Here is a 7,430-nt window from a genome sequence, read left to right on the forward strand (position 1 = left end):
TCTGTTCTACTATGGTGCTATTAGTGTGTCCACATACCGCAGCACGCGACATAGCTTTGCAGAAGATAAGTACAACCGTTTCAGAGAGAAGAGCGGAAAATGTGACGATCTGGCTTTAAGTCGATTCGATAACAAATGACGAAAATGGACGGATTTCTCAGGTTTTTACTACATATGAACACTTTTCACAGTCTCCCGTGCAACTCGGCTGCTAGTCCTACTTTCATGCAGAATCTTAAGGTAATAGCTCATGTCCAAGGCACCAAAGCCAGCTAAGAAGTCAATAATCGATACCTAAAACTTGAATTGTACTACTTCTTACTGGCTATTACATCAACTTAGAAGCTTCATCTGTGTTCTACTATGGTGCTTTTAGTGCCTCCGCGTAGCGCAGCACGCGACATAGCTTTGCAGACGATAAGTACAACCGTTTCAGAGAGAAGAGCGGCCAATGTGACGATCTGGCTTTAAGTCGATTCGATAACAAATGACGAAAACGGACGGATTTCTCAGGTTTTTATGACATATAAACACTTTTCACATTCTCCCGTGCAACTCGGTTTCTAGTCCTCCTTTCATGCAGAATCTTAAGGTCCTAGCTCATGTCCAAGTCACCAAAGCCAACTAAAAAGTCAATAATCGATACCTACAACTTGAACTGTACTACTTCTTACTGGCTATTACATCAACTTAGAAGCTTCATCTGTGTTCTACTATGATGATTTTCGTGTCTCCGCATACCGCAGCACGCGACATAGCTTTGCAGACGATAAGTACAACCGTTTCACGGAGAAGAGTGGCCAATGTGACTATCTGGCTATAAGTCGATTCGATAACAAATGACGAAAACGGACGGATTTACAAGGATTTTACTACATATGAACACTTTTCACATTCTCCCATGCAACTCGGCTGCTAGTCCTCCTTTCATGCAGGACGTTAAGGTCCTAGCTCATGTCCAATGCACCAAAGCCAGCTAAAAAGTCAATAATCGATACCTAAAACTTGAACTGTACTACTTGTTACTGGCTATTACATCAACTTTGAAGCTTCATATGTGTTCTACTATGGTGCTTTTAGTGTCTCCGCATACCGCAGCACGCGACATAGCTTTGCAGACGATAAGTACAACCGTTTCAGAGAGAAGAGCGACCAATGTGACGATCTGGCTTTAAGTCGATTCGATAACAAATGACGAAAACGGACGGATTTCTCAGGTTTTTACTACCTATGAGCACTTTTCACATTCTCCCGTGCAACTCGGCTGCTAGTCCTCCTTTTATGCAGAATCTTAAGGTCCTAGCTCATGTCCAAGGCACCAAAGCCAGCAAAAAAGTCAATAATCGATACCTAAAACTTAAAATTGGACTACTTCTTACTGGCTATTACATCAACTTAGAAGCTTCATCTGTGTTCTACTATGGTGCTTTTAGTGTCTCCGCATACCGCAGCACGCGACATAGCTTTGCAGACGATAAGTACAACCGTTTCAGAGAGAAGAGCGGCCAATGTGACGATCTGGCTTTAAGTCGATTCGCTAACAAATGACGAAACCGGACGGATTTCTCAGGTTTTTACTACATATGAACACTTTTCACATTCTCCCGAGCAACGCGGCTGCTAGTCCTCCTTTCATGCAGAATGTTAAGGTCCTAGCTCATGTCCAAGGCACCAAAGCCAGCTAAAAAGTCAATAATCGATACCTAACGTCTTACTGGCTATTACATCAACTTAGAAGCTTCATCTGTGTTCTTCTACGGTGCTTTTAGTTTCTCCGCATACCGCAGCACGCGACACAGCTTTGCAGACGATAAGTACAACCGTTTCAGAGAGAAGAGCGGCCAATGTGACGATCTGGCTTTAAGTCTATTCGATAACAAATGACGAAAACGGACGGATTTCTCAGATTTTTACTACATATGAACACTTTTCAAATTCTCCCGTGCAACTCGGCTGCTAGTCCTACTTTCATGCAGAATCTTAAGGTAATAGCTCATGTCCAAGGCACCAAAGCCAGCTAAGAAGTCAATAATCGATACCTAAAACTTGAATTGTACTACTTCTTACTGGCTATTACATCAACTTAGAAGCTTCATCTATGTTCTACTATGGTGCTTTTAGTGTCTCCGCATACCGCAGCACGCGACATAGCTTTGTAGACGATAAGTACAACCATTTCAGAGAGAAGAGCGGCCAATGTGACGATCTGGCTTTAAGTCGATTCGATAACAAATGACAAAAACGGACGGATTTCTCAGGTTTTTATTACATATGAACACTTTTCACATTCTCCCGTGCAACTCGGTTGCTAGTCCTCCTTTCATGCAGAATGTTAGGGTCCTAGCTCATGTCCAAGTCACCAAAGCCAGCTAAAAAGTCAATAATCGATACCTAAAACTTGAATTGGACGACTTCTTACTGGCTATTACATCAACTTAGATGCTTCATCTGTGTTCTACTATGGTGCTTTTAGTGTCTCAGCATACAGCAGCACGCGACATAGCTGTGCAGACGATAAGTACAACCGTTTCAGAGAGAAGAGCGGCCAATGTGACGATCTGGCTTTAAGTCGATTCGATAACAAATGACGAAAACGGACGGATTTCTCAGGTTTTTACTACATATGAACACTTTTCACATTCTCCCGTGCAACTCGGCTGCTAGTCCTCCTTTCATGCAGAATCTTAAGGTCCTTGCTCATGTCCAAGGCACCAAAGCCAGCTAAAAAGTCAATAATCGATTCCTAAAACTTGAATTCTATTTCTTCTTACTGGCTATTACATCAACTTAGAAGCTTCATCTCTGTTCTACTATGGTGCTATTAGTGTGTCCACATACCGCAGCACGCGACATAGCTTTGCAGAAGATAAGTACAACCGTTTCAGAGAGAAGAGCGGAAAATGTGACGATCTGGCTTTAAGTCGATTCGATAACAAATGTCGAAAATGGACGGATTTCTCAGGTTTTTACTACATATGAACACTATTCACAGTCTCCCGTGCAACTCGGCTGCTAGTCCTACTTTCATGCAGAATCTTAAGGTAATAGCTCATGTCCAAGGCACCAAAGCCAGCTAAAAAGTCAATAATCGATACCTAAAACTTGAATTGTACTACTTCTTACTGGCTATTACATCAACTTAGAAGCTTCATCTGTGTTCTACTATGGTGCTTTTAGTGCCTCCGCGTAGCGCAGCACGCGACATAGCTTTGCAGACGATAAGTACAACCGTTTCAGAGAGAAGAGCGGCCAATGTGACGATCTGGCTTTAAGTCGATTCGATAACAAATGACGAAAACGGACGGATTTCTCAGGTTTTTATGACATATGAACACTTTTCACATTCTCCCGTGCAACTCGGTTTCTAGTCCTCCTTTCATGCAGAATCTTAAGGTCCTAGCTCATGTCCAAGTCACCGAAGCCAACTAAAAAATCAATAATCGATACCTACAACTTGAACTGTACTACTTCTTACTGGCTATTACATCAACTTAGAAGCTTCATCTGTGTTCTACTATGATGATTTTCGTGTCTCCGCATACCGCAGCACGCGACATAGCTTTGCAGACGATAAGTACAACCGTTTCACGGAGAAGAGTGGCCAATGTGACTATCTGCCTATAAGTCGATTCGATAACAAATGACGAAAACGGACGGATTTACAAGGATTTTACTACATATGAACACTTTTCACATTCTCCCATGCAACTCGGCTGCTAGTCCTCCTTTCATGCAGGACGTTAAGGTCCTAGCTCATGTCCAATGCACCAAACCCAGCTAAAAAGTCAATAATCGATACCTAAAACTTGAACTGTACTACTTGTTACTGGCTATTACATCAACTTTGAAGCTTCATATGTGTTCTACTATGGTGCTTTTAGTGTCTCCGCATACCGCAGCACGCGACATAGCTTTGCAGACGATAAGTACAACCGTTTCAGAGAGAAGAGCGACCAATGTGACGATCTGGCTTTAAGTCGATTCGATAACAAATGACGAAAACGGACGGATTTCTCAGGTTTTTACTACCTATGAGCACTTTTCACATTCTCCCGTGCAACTGGGCTGCTAGTCCTCCTTTTATGCAGAATCTTAAGGTCCTAGCTCATGTCCAAGGCACCAAAGCCAGCAAAAAAATCAATAATCGATACCTAAAACTTAAAATTGGACTACTTCTTACTGGCTATTTCATCAACTTAGAAGCTTCATCTGTGTTCTACTATGGTGCTTTTAGTGTCTCCGCATACCGCAGCACGCGACACAGCTTTGCAGACGATAAGTACAACCGTTTCAGAGAGAAGAGCGGCCAATGTGACGATCTGGCTTTAAGTCGATTCGATAACAAATGACGAAAACGTACGGATTTCTCAGATTTTTACTACATATGAACACTTTTCAAATTCTCCCGTGCAACTCGGCTGCTAGTCCTAGTTTCATGCAGAATCTTAAGGTAATAGCTCATGTCCAAGGCACCAAAGCCAGCTAAGAAGTCAATAATCGATACCTAAAACTTGAATTGTACTACTTCTTACTGGCTATTACATCAACTTAGAAGCTTCATCTGTGTTCTACTATGGTGCTTTTAGTGTCTCCGCATACCGCAGCACGCGACATAGCTTTGTAGACGATAAGTACAACCGTTTCAGAGAGAAGAGCGGCCAATGTAACGATCTGGCTTTAAGTCGATTCGATAACAAATGACAAAAACGAACGGATTTCTCAGGTTTTTATTACATGTGAACACTTTTCACATTCTCCCGTGCAACTCGGTTGCTAGTCCTCCTTTCATGCAGAATGTTAGGGTCCTAGCTCATGTCCAAGTCACCAAAGCCAGCTAAAAAGTCAATAATCGATTCCTAAAACTTGAATTCAATTTCTTCTTACTGGCTATTACATCAACTTAGAAGCTTCATCTCTGTTCTACTATGGTGCTATTAGTGTGTCCACATACCGCAGCACGCGACATAGCTTTGCAGAAGATAAGTACAACCGTTTCAGAGAGAAGAGCGGAAAATGTGACGATCTGGCTTTAAGTCGATTCGATAACAAATGACGAAAATGGACGGATTTCTCAGGTTTTTACTACATATGAACACTTTTCACATTGTCCCGTGCAACGCGGCTGCTAGTCCTCCACTCATGCAGAATCGTAAGGTCCTAGCTCATGTCCAAGGCACCAAAGCCAGCTAAAAGGTCAATATTCAATACCTAAAACTTGAATTGTACTACTTCTTACTGGCTATTACATCAACTTGGATGCTTCATCTATGTTCTACTATGGTGATTTTAGTGTCTCCGCATACCGCAGCACGCGACATAGCATTGCAGACGATAAGTACAACCGTTTCAGAGAGAAGAGCGGCCAATGTGACGATCTGGCTTTAACTCGATTCGATAACAAATGACGAAAACGGACGGATTTCTCAGGTTTTTACTACATATGAACACTTTTCACATTCTCCCGTGCAAGTCGGCTGCTAGTCCTCCTTTCATGCAGAATCTTAGGGTCCTAGCTCATGTCCAAGGCACCAAAGCCAGCTAAAAAGTCAATAACCGATACCTAAAACTTGAATTGTACTACTTCTTACTGGCTATTACATCAACTTAGATGCTTCATCTGTGTTCTACTATGGTGCTTTTAGTGTCTCAGCATACAGCAGCACGCGATATAGCTGTGCAGACGATAAGTACAACCGTTTCAGAGAGAAGAGCGGCCAATGTGACGATCTGGCTTTAAGTCGATTCGATAACAAATGACGAAAACGGACGGATTTCTCAGGTTTTTACTACATATGAACACTTTTCACATTCTCCCGTGCAACTCGGCTGCTAGTCCTCCTTTCATGCAGAATCTTAAGGTCCTTGCTCATGTCCAAGGCACCAAAGCCAGCTAAAAAGTCAATAATCGATTCCTAAAACTTGAATTCTATTTCTTCTTACTGGCTATTACATCAACTTAGAAGCTTCATCTCTGTTCTACTATGGTGCTATTAGTGTGTCCACATACCGCAACACGCGACATAGCTTTGCAGAAGATAAGTACAACCGTTTCAGAGAGAAGAGCGGAAAATGTGACGATCTGGCTTTAAGTCGATTCGATAACAAATGACGAAAATGGACGGATTTCTCAGGTTTTTACTACATATGAACACTTTTCACAGTCTCCCGTGCAACTCGGCTGCTAGTCCTACTTTCATGCAGAATCTTAAGGTAATAGCTCATGTCCAAGGCACCAAAGCCAGCTAAGAAGTCAATAATCGATACCTAAAACTTGAATTGTACTACTTCTTACTGGCTATTACATCAACTTAGAAGCTTCATCTGTGTTCTACTATGGTGGTTTTAGTGCCTCCGCGTAGCGCAGCACGCGACATAGCTTTGCAGACGATAAGTACAACCGTTTCAGAGAGAAGAGCGGCCAATGTGACGATCTGGCTTTAAGTCGATTCGATAACAAATGACGAAAACGGACGGATTTCTCAGGTTTTTATGACATATGAACACTTTTCACATTCTCCCGTGCAACTCGGTTTCTAGTCCTCCTTTATGCAGAATCTTAAGGTCCTAGCTCATGTCCAAGTCACCAAAGCCAGCTAAAAAGTCAATAATCGATACCTAAAACTTGAACTGTACTACTTGTTACTGGCTATTACATCAACTTTGAAGCTTCATATGTGTTCTACTATGGTGCTTTTAGTGTCTCCGCATACCGCAGCACGAGACATAGCTTTGCAGACGATAAGTACAACCGTTTCAGAGAGAAGAGCGACCAATGTGACGATCTGGCTTTAAGTCGATTCGATAACAAATGACGAAAACGGACGGATTTCTCAGGTTTTTACTACCTATGAGCACTTTTCACATTCTCCCGTGCAACTGGGCTGCTAGTCCTCCTTTTATGCAGAATCGTAAGGTCCTAGCTCATGTCCAAGGCACCAAAGCCAGCAAAAAAGTCAATAATCGATACCTAAAACTTAAAATTGGACTACTTCTTACTGGCTATTACTTCAACTTAGAAGCTTCATCTGTGTTCTACTATGGTGCTTTTAGTGTCTCCGCATACCGCAGCACGCGACATAGCTTTGCAGACGATAAGTACAACCGTTTCAGAGAGAAGAGCGGCCAATGTGACGATCTGGCTTTAAGTCGATTCGATAACAAATGACGAAACCGGACGGATTTCTCAGGTTTTTACTACATATGAACACTTTTCACATTCTCCTGAGCAACGCGGCTGCTAGTCCTCCTTTCATGCAGAATGTTAAGGTCCTAGCTCATGTCCAAGGCACCAAAGCCAGCTAAAAAGTCAATAATCGATACCTAACGTCTTACTGGCTATTACATCAACTTAGAAGCTTCATCTGTGTTCTACTACGGTGCTTTTAGTTTCTCCGCATACCGCAGCACGCGACACAGCTTTGCAGACGATA

Source organism: Schistocerca gregaria, unplaced genomic scaffold (genome assembly GCF_023897955.1).
Source record: "Schistocerca gregaria isolate iqSchGreg1 unplaced genomic scaffold, iqSchGreg1.2 ptg000418l, whole genome shotgun sequence".
NCBI lineage: Eukaryota > Metazoa > Arthropoda > Insecta > Orthoptera > Acrididae > Schistocerca > Schistocerca gregaria.